This window comes from Montipora foliosa, chromosome 13 (genome assembly GCF_036669935.1).
Source record: "Montipora foliosa isolate CH-2021 chromosome 13, ASM3666993v2, whole genome shotgun sequence".
NCBI lineage: Eukaryota > Metazoa > Cnidaria > Anthozoa > Scleractinia > Acroporidae > Montipora > Montipora foliosa.
In genome coordinates, this window is record NC_090881.1 from 11,854,021 (window position 1) to 11,869,457 (window position 15,437).

The 15,437-nt window shown below is 39.7% G+C and overlaps 1 protein-coding gene across 8 annotated transcripts in view; it reads right to left on the reverse strand.

Moving 5' to 3' along the window:
• Positions 1–9,342, reverse strand: part of LOC137984010 (protein NLRC3-like) — a 45,255-nt gene extending 35,913 nt beyond the window's left edge. For 7 of the 8 annotated variants that reach the window (XM_068831210.1, XM_068831209.1, XM_068831213.1 and 4 more), the window contains exons 1-2: positions 9,196–9,342; positions 9,016–9,115 (exon numbers count right to left, since the gene is read on the reverse strand). The gene's annotated coding sequence lies outside the window, so the exon portion shown is untranslated. The remainder of the gene's footprint in view (positions 1–9,015; positions 9,116–9,195) is intronic. The other variant, XM_068831212.1, reaches the window with a different exon arrangement.
• Between the last annotated feature and the right edge of the window lie 6,095 nt (positions 9,343–15,437).

Genomic DNA, 15,437 nt, shown 5'->3' on the forward strand with positions numbered 1-15,437 from the left:
ACATTATCACATAGAGTGAGTCGTTAACATGAACAATAGTTTTGACCCATACCATAACAGTACAAAAGCTGTATGGCATAACACTCCTGAGTTGCCATACTCAGCAGTAATAGAACTGCGCCCCTTCTTTTCTTAAGCTTTCAGCTTAAGAAGTGCGCAAATCAAAAGATCCTCCAGTTTTTGAAAAATTCAGGAAAATGCACCAGCGGATAAAAAACTGGACCCGTGTTAACCGTAAGGCCTACTTCTCGCGCATTGCCACCGAAGTGCACACCAATGAAAAACCTTTCTGCTCTTTCTTCAAACTCAAGTGAAATAGACGATCTTTTCCTGATACCATGCTCCTAGACAACAACACTGAAATCACGTCCGATTTGAAAAAAAGTCGCGGCGTTCTCCGATCATTTTAAATCTTTCTTTACTGATCATTCCCTGTGTTATTTCCCGACAGGCACGCCCAATTGTGAGAATACTCTCTCTGAGGTTGTTCTCTCCAGATGAGAGGTTCTCCTGGAGCTGCAAGAGCTAAACGTCAACAAGGCTATGGGTCCGGACGAGATACCTGCACGTCTACTAGTAGTGGAATGCACGGAAGAAATAGCTGACTCTTTAATCTTTTGCTGTCGTCTGGGGTGTTCTTCAGTGAGTGGAAAGACGCCAACCTGGCGCCGTTGTTTAAGAAAGGAACGCGCGCCCTTTTCGTGAACTACCGCGGTATTTCGTTGTCAACAATTTTATCTAAAGTGGTAGAGAAATGTGTTGCTCGTCGTTCAATGGTTTTCACTGAAAATCGTATTTATTACCATCAGCACAGTTTTCGTGAGGATCTTTCTTGTACCACTCAACTTCTCTCTGTCCTTCAAGCAATTGGTACATCTCTTGACCGTGGACTAGAGACAGACATCATCTATCTTGACTTAAAGCGTGCTTTCGACACAGTGTGCCACGAGCACCTGCTGCACAAACTCTATAACTTGGGAATCGTACCTCCACTTTATGAGTGGTCCACTAGCTACTTGACTTGTCGTCGAGAGCGCGTTGTTGTTAACGGTGCGTCCAGTCAGTGGGAAGAAGTTCGTTCGGGAAGCCCTCAAGGGTCCGTACTCGAACAAATACTGTTCACTCTTTATGTTCACGACCTCCCTGACTGCGTCAGCTCGTCTCGTATCGCAATGATCGCCGATGACACCAAATGTTTCCGTCCAATCAGGACTTGCAGCGACGTCGCACTCTTCAAAAAGACCTGGACGCTTTATCTGCTTGTGTTCTGCAAAACGAGCTTTCTTTTCAGCCTGCCAAGTGCGAGAATTTGAGAGTTACTCGTAAGCGAAACAGTCCCTCAAAAGCCTACACCCTAAACGGAGTGACTCTAAAGAGGGTAGAGTCTGTTCGAGACCCTGGAGTTCTGGTAACTCAAGATCTCTCCTGGAATGAGCATGTGAGGAACATCTCTCTAAGGCAAACAAGATACTCGTATTTCGTAGAAGACACTGCTCAAACAGCCTTCCCTATGAGATCCAAAGGACGCTCTACGTCTCGCTCGTGAGATTGCATCTTACCCACGCTAGCCAAGTGTGGGCTCCTAATCTACTTGGCTCACTTAACTTGATGCGCACCTTGTAGGCAGTGCAACGACAAGCTACACGTTATATCCTGCATGACCAGGAACTTGATTACATAGAGCGCCTCTTAAAACTCAGCCTTTTTACTCTCTCGTACTTTCTTCAGTTTTTAGACCTCGTCTTTCTTTTCCGAGGTGTTAAGGGAGAAATACATCTCGAAATTTCTGATACAATCCACTTCTATCGCTCTTTTACACGTCGTGGATCTACTGGGCTCGACATTCATCCTATTGGCGCACGCACGTCTACTCACCGCGAGTCGTATTTTGTTCGTGTTTGTCCTTTATGGAATGCTCTCCCTCTGGAAATCCGTTCCTTGGAGCGTACATCTCTTTTTAAATCCTGGCTAAAAGCTCTTTACACCTCTCCCCTTACTCACGCCTTCGATCCAGATGATATCTGCACGTGGCGTATAATTTGCGCTATCTGCAGGCGACCGAACCTGGCGTCTCAATACACGTGTTAATCCTTTATTATCGCTTTATTTATCGTTTAGATCTCACTTATTTCTGTTGTATCATCCTGTTAAATTATAGTAATCTTTTTTTTTTTTTAATTTTTCTGGCCGTTGACCAGGAGGTATTGGCTTTGTAGGTGACCTCGTTTCCTATTTCTTTCTCCTCCCTGGGATTGTCATCGCTCAAAATGTCATAAATAAATAAATAAATAAATAAATAAATAAATAGCCCTTATAGCAGTTATATTGCAAAGCTTTGTACAAAGAGGAACAACTGAATTAACTTTTTTATTTTTTTGTAATTGGAACACACCGAATATGCACACTTTGTGCACGAAACCTTGGACAACGTTCATCGTAAGGTATATTTTACATACTGGACCAATCCCTTGGGATAGAGATAATTATAGAGCTTTTGAACAACTGGGGCCTGGGGTCAATGTCAGATGTTTTGAGCTGGTCTTAGTTCACGAACAGAACTGAACTGCTTTGAGGACGATGCCTATTATTGTTATTGCGCATACGTTCTGCGCATCTCGAGATACTCGGATTTCCTACAGGTGATGCTTACTAATACAGTGATATTTTTGCACGGTTTAAAACTATCCGGAGAAAATAGATCTTAGTAAGTACTCTTGGTATCCAAAAATAAAATTGGGGTTAACCATGCTTTTTTCAGAGATAATTAGGCTTCAATTTGAGAAAGAACGTCATACATTGCTTTGTATTATAAAGCTTTTTACAAATATTATTCATTAATTATTTCTGAAAAATGCGTGGTTACGCCCAATTTTCTTTTGGATTTCAATAACACTTTTTAAGATCTACAGTTCCTGCATGATCATAATCCGGGGCAAAAATACCTTTGAATTAGTAGGCACCGTCCTTAAACTCTTGAAAGAGTTCGATCATTCGACTTAATCCAAGAATACACGAAACTAGAGGACCTCAAGCTACCTTAATCCGTAGCTAATTAATTAGGCATTGAACACGCCATCTCAGTACTGAGTTTTCAAGCAACAACGTATGTAAAATGATTTGGTGTGCTTCCAGGTTTTACCATTTTTCCCCATGTCTTTGCTACGATCTTATAATTGATATGCTTGCATTGTGGAGACCTTTAATACCCATTCGATATTGAAGAATCTTACATTATTTTGCGATCTACGCGTAGATCATAAACGCCTTTTCATTCCCACTTCGTTACCTTTACTATTACCTTTTGCCAGTTCATAAACTTTGCTTTGCTTTGCATAAGAATTCTTAATGTCGGCAGGAACCCATGACCCGGAGCCGCCAATTCCCATAATGGGCCTATGTAAGTTAAACGGGAGGGCCAGGAAATAAAATAAAATGAAATAAAATAAATAAAAACCAAAAATCCCCCAGCCCGTCCCCCCCCCCCCCCCCATTAAAAACGTACCTTCCCTAATTAACAAAATTAACGCAGTCCCGTAAAGCCTTTAAACCTTTCGTAGTCTCGTGAAATTTGAATTGTAAATAGATTTATTTATGCCGAATCGGATGATGCTATAGCGATATTTCTTGTTTACAAACATTGACGTCACATTTCTTTTAACATTCAAATTTGCCAACCATGGAACAAAATAAGTCATTGTTTCGACAAACAATTAGGTTCTGGTTACAATATTGATAACAATGGGTGACGTCACGAGAAACTGCGCTATTGCCGTCTTGATAGCTTAACCTAGCGACTGACAAAATCGTTGATAAAGTTGTAAACATTGGTAACGTCGTCTCGACAGCTTTTACGAAAGTCGCGCTTGCTGTATCGTAAACAAACTCTATTCACATGTACGCACAGCCCTTGAAAGTTTGTTGAGGTAACGAACTTTGAACGTAAGATAACAGGTTTTAACCTATCCCACCCTCTTTCAATAAGGCGTCTGATATGTGTTGCGTAGGAAGTGACAAATGAACGGTATAAAGCCAGAATTGGTATGCATGACAGTTTTGTAAAAACTAGAGAACTGTTGTCACATGAAAAAGAATTTTTTTGGAATACTATGGCGACATCTTTTTACCTCAGTGTATTCTATTTACCAGCATTAAAGGGCTTGATACAACGGTGTAGGTGTGGGAATGAAGTGACAGTATGGTTAAGTTAAACTAAAATGGCCCTTTTCACCGTTAGTTTTTTTCATTTGCATTACAATGTAATCTAGCATGTATGTGAGGCAATTTCGGGCTATTTTGTAGTTTTAACCCGAAATTGCCTCGCATCCACGTTAGATTACATTGTAATGCAAATGAGAAAAGCTAACCCTGAAAAGGGCTATTGTATGCGACAATATTCACGCACTTTTCTTGAGAATGTCGAATGATGTTGAAGGAAACCCTGGACTTATAGTGTATGATATAATTGCTCCAGCAAAAGCCGTTAGTGCAGATGTTAGCCAAGGGAGCGATGTGAACAATCATCAAGATCCTAGTGGCTTACCACATGTACACACTGCTTAACTATTTTTATTACTATGAAGAAAAAGTGGATCGGCGTACAACCTACACTTACTCTTAACCATATTATCGTTATAAAAAATCGATGCGGAAAGGGCCAGCATTGACTCGAATATCCCTGCATCTTCATTAAAATCACAGAGAATATTACACCTAAAATATACTTTTACTTTTTGGCAGGGTTCTAAGTTAAGCACTCGAATTATGCAAATAAGGCTAAGCACTTCGCAGACCACGTGATCCTCTCGCGGAAGTTGTGATTTTTGCTTCCAGGCGTGACGCGTTAAGAGATGCATAACATGCTGCAGCTAAACAGCAGTCGAGCAGTTAAAAAAAGCTAAATGTTGTTAATGTTCTGTGGTATTAAAGGCAAACGTAGATTAAAAAGAAAAATGCGTTATAACTTTGGTAAATAATGTTCGCGCGACAAGCTTGGTATCACAAGGAAGACCATGAAAAGAGCGAGAAAAAAATATTAGTTATTCAATAGGGAACCACTTTCATTTTGTGTCAGTGTTCCTCAAAGAGAAATTTTTCAAGACGTTTTCATATAGATCGCAGTATCCTCAACGTGCAGTATCTAGATTATCAGAGTTCCCAGACCTTTGTTTCATAATTTAATTTATAGTCTAAACTTGTGAAGTATTTTAAAAATATAAGGAATAGGTTCATATAAAATGCCTTCTTTGAGCGGGTTCTTGAAAATGACTGAGTTGCCCGTAATCGGATCCCTGTTTATACACAAAGGGTTCTGGGATCGCCAGGGGGAAACCATTGCAAGTCCTTGCAAGAAAATCTATAGGGGAAACTTGTTTCGACATACAAAAAATGATTCTGGAGAGGGATCAACGCTCTCTTCGACACAGTTTTATCAGAAATTGACTTGGACAATGTTGATACGTGGCAAGTGTAAGTTTTTGTTTGAATAACCGTGAAATATGAGATAAAGTTGTTGATGAACTTCCTTGTTTGCGTAAGGTTTATTGTGAAATGCTCTCAAAATATTTCAAAATTAGGTATGAATCTGGCAGAAATAACTCAGTAAAGCCTTTTCAGTTGTATTAACGTGTGTATGGGCTGGCGTTTGGCCTATTTCAAAACACAGCAATTCAAATACTATTGGAAACATGCATGGTGGCGATCATTGTGCTGTGTGGGGTTGTGACAACAATCGAAGGTACCCAGAAAGGCAAAGCATTCTTCTTCACGTTGGAAAATCAAGATTTTGCTCGCCCAGGAAAAAAAAAAAAGTGTATTGTCGTGGACTAGGGCTATTAATCGTAACCAATTCAAGGTTTCGATGAGTGCGAGGTTACAAACCCTCTGAATGTCCTCCACCGACTTTGTACAAAAAAGAGTATGGTTGTGGAGTATTCATAAAACTACAAAGACCTGCTCCAAAGATCACATCTACAGAGAATTAGTATATGAAGATGACTCTTTTGTATTGTTGGAAGTTGGAGCTTGACAAGTTTGCATGGATCTAGTGATTTTAATACTTGTAGATGGTAGTTTGACAGAAGAAAAAGTTTGTTTAACAGCTGAGGCATATGAATTCCCATTGTTATTTTCATTTATCGAAACAGAGACTGCTGTGTTCTCTGGAAGAGGAGAATTAAAACGGCTACCTAGAGGCAGACGGAGATTGAATTGGTTTGCTTGAGCATAATCATCGTGGTACATTAAAGAGATTGGACTCCCACAGAGTTTGTAGAAAATAGTAGCGGCTCAAAAACCGTTGGATTTTTCTCAATCAAACTAGAACGTAACTTCTTCGCTGGATTTCCTCATGTTTATCATCGCTCATTACATTCCTCCAATGAGCAATAGCTCTGTAAGAACAATTTCCATCTCTGTTCTGACAACGACTTCTCTCCTTTGAGGAGGTAAATTCCCAGAAGCCATAATTCGTTTAAACAAGACGTAACTAACTAGCCTATACACACGTAAATACACTGAAAAGGCTTTATTGAGTCATTTCCTCCAGATTTATACCTAAATTTGTAATATTTCGAGACCACGACGAAATGTCAATTTCACAATAAACCTTACGCGAGCAAGGTTAATCCGAATAAAATTTATCTCATATTTCACGGTTATTCAAACAGAAACTTACACTTGCCACGTATTAACATCGCCCAAATCGATTTCTGATAAAACTGCGTCGAAAAAAGCGTTGATCTCTCTCCAAAATCGTTTTTTGGACGTTGAAACAAGTTTCCTCCATACATTTTCTTGCAACGACTTGTAATCTTTGTCCCTGGGTAAACCCAGAACCCTTTGCGTATAAACAATGATCCGATTTGTGGCAACTCATTTATTCAATCAACTAAGAACGATTGCTTCTTTCCAATATCAAAACCAACATAAGTAGTTCTTATCGATCAGAAACCTCAGCATCCAAACTGGTCTTCAGGCTAAAATGAGCCCGCCATTAATTAAATTAACTAAGTTAACTGGGAATCTGTTATCTGACCAAAAAACTCTCTTTGCTCTGTACTGTAAGAAATGAGTTTCAAGTTGTACTTGAGCGATGCTTGAAGAAATATTTTGAAGCCACATTAACAAAACGAAAGTGGTTCAGGGTTGTCTGTACTCTTATCCGTCAACAACGATATTCGTTGTCACAATGGTCAAAATTTGTTGTGGACTCACTTGGCGCCGCGTGAGTCCACAACAAATTTTGACCACTGTAATGGTGGCGGCGAATATAGCGATATTTCTCGTTTCGTCGCCCATTGTTATTAATATGCCAACCGGCAGCTAATTGGCTGTTGAAATAATAACTTCATTTGTTCCGTGGTTAGTAAATTTTAATATCAAAAGAAATGCGACGCCAATGTTTGTAAACAAGAAATATCGCTATTGTTGTCGATAAGAGTGCAGACAAAGCTGAAGCACATTCGATTTGTTAAGTTTTTGTTTATCGTCATACCACCAAGTAAAAAAATTGAAACTGTACTCAACAAATTAGGTTGCTTAAGGTAAACCATAAAAAAATAACATATTAAATGGCTACTTTCAAATTATGCAGCAACAAAAGAACAGAATCAATGTTCAAAGGAAAACAAAGGAAAATGCAAATTATTGAAAATTGTATAGTTGAAAATTCTATATTTGAAAACTGTATGGTTGAATTTGCGCCATGTAAATAATAATAATAATAATAATAATAATAATAATAATAATAATAATAATAATAATAATAATAATAATAATTATTATTATTATTATTATTATTGTTATTATTATTACTATATTATTATTATTATTATTATTATTATTATTATTATTATTATTCCCCTGAACCTCGACTCTGTTCTTTTGCTGCTGCACAATTCGAAACTAGCCTATTATGCTCATGCAGTCCCATTGAAACTCGGTTTCTCGAAACAAGCTCCTTGCCCATTGGAAAGATATCGTGGACGTAGCCTATTGTCATTAATGTTCCAACCAGAGTTTCAATTGATGTCGAAACAAAGGGTCTTTTGTTCCTGTGGTTGACACATTTGAATAACAAAAGAGAGGCTTTTACTCTCTTACGACTAAATTATGCGTTGCGGTTAATCGAGTCGCTGACAGGCTCGAAGTAAAGATCTATTTCGAAAAAAAAACACTAAGGTAAATTAGCATGAAATTGAGTTCTTTTTCGGGACACATTAAAAACAATCACTAGTCAGACTAATGAGAAGCAAACTCTAACACTAGTCAGACTAATGAGAAGCAAACTCTAACAACACGATCAAGCAAAAGCATTTCACGAACAGCAGTGGGCTGCGAAACTGTCGAGCAACCAACCTGCTTCGTTTGATTGTTTTGTAAGAGTTTAGTAAGACCTCTGAGATAACTTATTGTTTGACCTTACGAAAAAAAAAAACCATGCGCTCTGTTGATTCTTTCAATCAAACTTGTGCATTTTGCTAAAGCTTCATTCCGGCTAACGCTGTTCTCTAATCCCGCTGTTTACGCGAAGCGACGAGAGAAATCGAATAATTACAAGCAGCCTTCACTTCTAAGGTTTGAACGTTACTTCGACAAACAGTCTAGAGTACCAAAATTGTCTAACATACGTAAGACCTACTGTTAGATTGCAGCGTATGAAAAAGAAAAAGAAAAAGCGGATGGCAATTAAGAAGGACGACGAGAAGAAGCAGAAGAGGAAGAAGATGACTTTACGCACTCCTTTATATTCATTTTCATCTCATACGTCGACAAGAGCGACCTCGATCCTCTCGTTTTTTTTCCAAATCCTACTTTGCTTTATGTTTAATTATTACTCCAATCTTCCCAGAACACACAATAGGTTATAAATAAACAATAAACTGAACTTCAGGTTATTGCTGGCATAAGCTGGCATCATGAAAATAATTTGTCGAGATTAATCATCGATCCATGCAAGACAGTCTTTAGCGTGGGCTTCTGTCTTAACGCTCCGTGTCCAACAAATATCTTTCTTACCTTGTTAACAACTCTCACACCTGCATGATTAGTCGGATAAGCTTAGCTAGAGAATTTTCGGTGCCCGTGGATACAAAGGGTCTGATGAGGTGAGAATCTTCTAAAAGCGAACATAAAAATGTAAACACTTCATTAATCGTGGAATCGGACCTGGTCTAAAGTCACGCGAATCTGACTCACCTGTTGGTAATACTGAATGAACGATATGTCCCTTTCAATAAACCGAATACAAAATGTATAATTTATATTTGAAGTCCTCTGTCCATATTTCGAAATGGTTGATCAGTTCCTTGCCAACTAAAATGAAACAATGAAACACGATAGGCGCAAAACTTCACCAATATATTCTTCTGAAGAAATCATGACGAAATCAAATAATAGGAATTTTTAAATATCCTCAGGTCACGCCTTCTGTGAAACTTTATATTTTGTCACTAACAAACTACAGTAAAATCATTTAAATGGGTAGAATCTGGTGGAACTTTAGTGAAATCAAAAAGCGAGACAAACGCACCAGTTGACGCACCAAAACCATCTTTAATTTAAGTCGGATGCACTGTTCTCGTGACCAGCGTGTAACACATATATAAGCGAAAACACTTAATAGGTCACGCATACTAGCTATCAACCTTTGAACTGACGTCTTTAAGAAATATATATTTTTGACAGTAAGGGGGGTTAAGGACTGGACTGTTAAAAAAGAAAGAATGTTGATTCGCTAGGGTATGCATACCTTTTGTGCAGTCAAAAAGGTAAGCTGAATAAAATTCTGCAACCATTTTGGGGGGTCGTATATTTATGTGCATAAAAATCTCACTTCAATACTTCTTGACTACTTTACAAGCTATATCAGTGATAAGCTTTCTTTCCATCCTTCTATTTCAACGGTAAACGTCCAGATTAAGTCTCACCATTTTAAAGAAGTTCAGAAATCATACTGAACTGTTCGTTTTCTCCCGTAACCTTTCTCTAACATGAATTACCACGAGACACTGAAGCGTAACGCAACTTTAATCCACTGGCTCCTCATCGATTTACAAAGGGGATGTATGCGAGTGAAATGCTACAACATACCAAACACCTTTGATAACAAGAGCGGGGACAACAACGAAAGTCACATGATCATGACACTTTAAGTCCTACACACTAGGGTGGGGTTAGAAAAATTATGCATAGATCCAGTCTCCCAGACTTCTTTATCATTTTTCCAGAATGAGCACGGGTTGTAACAGTTGTTAAGTCTATGCGAAATGTAAGGACAGGTAGCGCAGTTTTTGCCACAGCGAAAAGAACCGGAAGGAAGTGGGGAATTAGAGTGATTTATATTAGGGGATAAGTTAGACATGACGGCTAACTTAACCTCTAATATAACTCACTCTAATTTCAGCCGAAATAGAGTACGTTGCTAAATAAAATCTACGTTGTATCGGTGCTTGCTCAAAACATTAACCTACCCTTCCACACGATTATTATTCTTTCCCTCACAGGGCAAGACTATAGTAACATTATCACATAGAGTGAGTCCTTAACATGAACAATAGTTTTGACCAATACCATAACAGTACAAAAGCCGCATGGCATGCGCCCTTTCTTTTCTTAAGCTTTCAGGTTAAGAAGTGTGCTAATCAAAAGATACTGCAGTTTTTGAATTATTCAAGAAAAATGCACCAGCGGATAAAAAAACTGGATCCTTGCTAACCGTAAGGCCTACTTTTCGCGCAATGCCACCGAAGTGCACACCAATGAGAAACCTTTCTGCTCTTTCTTCAAACTCAAGTCAACTAGACGATCTTTTTCTAATACCACGCTCGTAGACAACAACACTGAAATCACGTCCGATTTGGAAAAAGTCGCGGCTTTCTCCGATCATTTAAAATCTATCTTTACTGATCATTCCCTGTGTTATTTCCCGACAGGCACGCCCAATTGTGAGAACACTCTCTCTGAGGTTGTTCTCTCCAGGCGAGAGTTTCTTTTGGAGCTGCAAGGGCTAAACGTCAACAAGGCTATGGGTCCTGATGAGATACCTGCACGTCTACTTGTAGTGGAATGCGCGGAAAAAATAGCGGATGCTTTAATCTTTTGCTGTCGTCTGGGGTGTTCTTCAGGGAGTGGAAAGACGCCAACCTGGCGCCGTTGTTTAAGAAAGGAAAGCGTCGGTTATTGCGCGGCCACGGTGCAAGAGGTCCTGAGTTCGATTCCCGGATCTCGCATCCTTGTTTCGACTTCTTTCCTTTCCGTGTAGCTTAGTAGCTTCAAATACCCGTAAAACGGAGCACTGATGGAGAGGGGGGAGTAAAATGAGCGCACCGTCGACCTCAGGTTTGTCAGTTGAATTACTGTTACGAGTTATGGACGTTAAATATGGTTGCTTTACTTTACTTTACTTGGGAGAAACATGTGTTGCTCGTCGTTTAATGGCTTTCACTGAAAATCGTATTTATTACCATCAACACAGTTTTCGTGAGGATCATTCTTGTACCACTCAACTTCTCTCTGTCCTTCATGCAATTGTTATATCTCTTAACCGCGGACTAGAGACAGACGTCATCTATATTGACTTAAAGCGTGCTTTCGACACAGTGTGCCACGCCCACCTGCTGCACAAACTCTATAACTTGGGAATCGTACCTCCACTTTATGAGTGGTTCACTAGCTACTTGACTTGTCGTCGCCAGAACGTTGTTGTTAACGGTGCGTCCAGTAAGTGGGAAGAAGTTTGTTCAGGAGTCCCTCAAGGGTCCGTACTCGGACAAATACTATTCATTTTTTATGTTAACGACCTTCATGACTGCGTCAGCTCGTCTCGAATTGCAGTGTTCGCCGATGACACCAAATGTTTCCGCCCAATCAGGACTTGCAGCGACGTTGGCACTCTTCAAAAAGACCTGGACGCTTTATCTGCTTGGGCTATGCAAAACGAGCTTTCGTTTTCAGCCTTCCAAGTGCGAGAATCTGCGAGTTACTCGTAAGCGAAACAGTCCCTCAAAAGAGTGTAGTGTAACGTGAAGTGCTAGATTTCTATTCCATATGAACCGCGTGAGCGTTATCCCTACTGATGGAACTGGGCCCACACAAGGACAGAAAAAACTATGACCAGGGTGGGAATTGAACCCACGACCTTTGGGTTAGATCTCCGCCGCTCTACTGACTAAGCTACAAGGGCAGACGGGAGCAGGCCTTGGGAACTGGAGATGTTAAAGTCACGGCAATAAACATATACAAGTACAAGGAAAGGCTTCGGTTATACAAACGAGACCTTGGGGTTCAGGTAACTCAAGATCTCTCCTGGAATGAGAATGTGAGGAACATCTCTCTAAGGCAAACAAGATGCTGGGATTTCTTAGAAGACACTGCTCAAACAGCCTTCCCTATGAGATCCAAAGGACGCTCTACGTCTCGCTCGTGAGATCGCATCTGACCCATGCTAGCCAAGTGTGGGATCCTACTCTACTTGGCTCACTTAACTTGATGCGCAACTTGTAGGCAGTGCAACGACAAGCTACACGTTATATCCTGCATGGCCAGGAACTTGATTACAAAGAGCGCCTCTTAACACTCGGCCTTTTCCTCTCTCGTACTTTCTTAGTTTTTAGACCTCCTCTTTCTTTTCCGATGTATTAAGGGAGAAATACATCTCGACATTTCTGATACAATCCAGTTTTGTCGCTCTTCAACACGTCGTGGATCTACTGAGCTCGACATTCATCCTATTGGCGCGCGCACCTCTACTCACCGCGAGTCGTATTTTGTTCGTGTTTGTCCTTATGGAATGCTCTCCCTCTGGGAATCCATTCCTTGGAGCGTACATCTCTTTTTAAATCCCGGCTGAAAGCTCTTTACACCTCTCCCCTTACTCAGTCCTTCGAACCGGATGATATCGGCACATGGCGTATAATTTGCGTTATCTGCAGGCGACCAAACCTGGCGTCTCAATGGATGTGTTAATCCTTTATTATCGCTTTATTTATCATTTAGATTTCACTTATTTCTGTTGTATCATCCTGTTAAATTATACTAGTGTCTTTTTTTTAATGTAATTTGTCTGGCCGTTGACCAAGAGGAAGTATTGGCTTTGTAAGTGACCTCGTGTCCTATTTCTTTGTCTTCCCTGGGATTGTCATCGCTCAAAATGTCATAAATAAATGAATAAATAAATAGCTCTTATAGCAGTTCTATTGCAAATCTTTGTACAAAGAGGAACAACTGAATTAACTTTTTTATTTTTTTTTAATTGGAACACACCGTATATGCACACTTTGTGTACGAAACCTTGGACAACATTCATCGTCAGGTATATTTTACATACTGAACCAATCCCCTGGGATAGAGCTAATTATAGAGCTTTTGAACAACTGGGGCCTGGGGTAAAGGTCAGATGTTTTGAGCTGGTCTTACCTGCTTTAAGGACGGTGCCCATTATTGTTATTGCGCATGCGTTCTGCGCATCTCGAGATACTCGGATTTCCTATCGGTAATGCTTACTAATACAGTGATATTTTTGCACGGTATAAAACTATCAGGAGAAAGTAGATCTTAGTAAGTAATCTTGGTATCCAAAAAGAAAATTGGAGGTAACCATGCATTTTTCAGAGATAATTAGGCTTCAATTTGAGAAAGAACGTCACACATTTCTTTGTATTATAAACCTTTTTACAAATATTATTCATCAATTATCTCTGAAAAATGCGTGGTTACGAGCCATTTTCTTTTGGATTTCAACAACACTTGTTAAGATCTACAGTTCCTGCATGATCATAAACCGGGGCAAAAATACCTTTGAATTAGTAGGCACCGTCCTTAAACTCTTGAAAGAGCTCGATCATTCGACTAATCCAAAAATACACGAAACCAGAGGACCTCAAGCTACCTTAATCCGTAGCTAATTAATTAGGCATTGAACACGCCGTCTCAGTACTGAGTTTTCAAGCAACAACGAATGTAAAATGATTTAGTGTGCTTCCAGGTTTTACCATTTTTCCCCATGTCTTTGCTACGATCTTATAATTGATGTGCTTGCATTGTGGAGACGTTTAATGCCCATTCGTTATTGAAGAACCTTACATTATTTTGCGATCTACACGCATTGATCATGAACGCCTTTTCATTCCCACTTCGTTACCTTTACTATTACCTTTTGCCAGTTCATAAACTTTGCTTTGCTTTGCATTAGAATTCTTAATGTCGGCAGGAACCCATGACCCGGAGCAGCCAACTCTCATACTGGGCGTTTTTACAGACCGATTTATTTTTAGACTACATTTTCTAAAAAACAAAACAAAAACAAAAACAAAAAAAAACAAAGGCAGTTCCCGTTCGGTGACCCTATGACGTCAGGTTAGTCTTGTAATTGGTCATCGGCCTCCTGTGGGAGTCTCATTCGCGGGAAATTCAATCTAAAAATATATCGGTCTGTGAAAACGCCGTGACAACAACACAATGGAGATGTACGCTCCGGGTCATGGGTTCCTGATGTCGGTAAGCTTTTTCAGAACTTTTCAGTTTGTAACAAGCCAAGATTTTCAATGGTACGGAAGTTCTTTTTTTCCGTTTTTGGAATTTTCCACGTTCCCTGCTAGTTGAAGTCTCTTTTCTTTTTGCGTTGCACACGTAAAAGAGACCTCTGGCATAGGTCGAAACTCACTTTGATCAAATCGCCATCCACAACCTTGGATGGCACTCTTCAAACGCGTGCCCCATGATATGTTTGCTGACTGTGTCCCAGTGTGCCCCCGCATTCCTTTATAGTAATTCCGCTGTTGTTAATTGAGCCCACACAACCTGAAGTATCACGTGAGGGTTCGGTCGCTAAGTAACCGCTGCGCATGCCCAACACTGTGAGTTTCGACCCATGACAGAAGTCTCTTTTTCCGTACTCGTCAGCCTTGCGAACGCAAAAGAAAAGAGACCTCTGCAAACAGGGAATTTGTCACAGTACGCAGTTTGTAAAACCTCAGTAAATCCGTCCCTGAGCCGTAACATTGTAAGAAGTTATTCCATGATTCGTCCCCTGAAAAATATCTATCACCGTTTTTAGGATATAGCATTTTATTCGGTTCATATTATAGTTTTAACCCACATCTATCGTCCTTTTGTTGTTCGTAATCTTCGTCAAATTGGTGTTTTGCGCTGTACAAGACTTATCCTCCACGGGTTTTTCAAAAGCTTAAAACCTCGACTTCAATGTATTTATTTATTTATTTATTTATTTATTTATTTGTCACACAAAGAATATAACTATTAGAACTAGAATTCATATAATTATAAGGAAGATAACAAAATGAAAAAAACAAAAAGAAAGAAAAAAACGGAAAGGCAGCGAGGTCAAAAAGAAGATAAAAAGCTCACAACTAGTTAGTCCTTCTTAGAAACATGGCCTAGCATTGCTACAGGATAAAAGGCGAAAACGTACGCAGATTAAT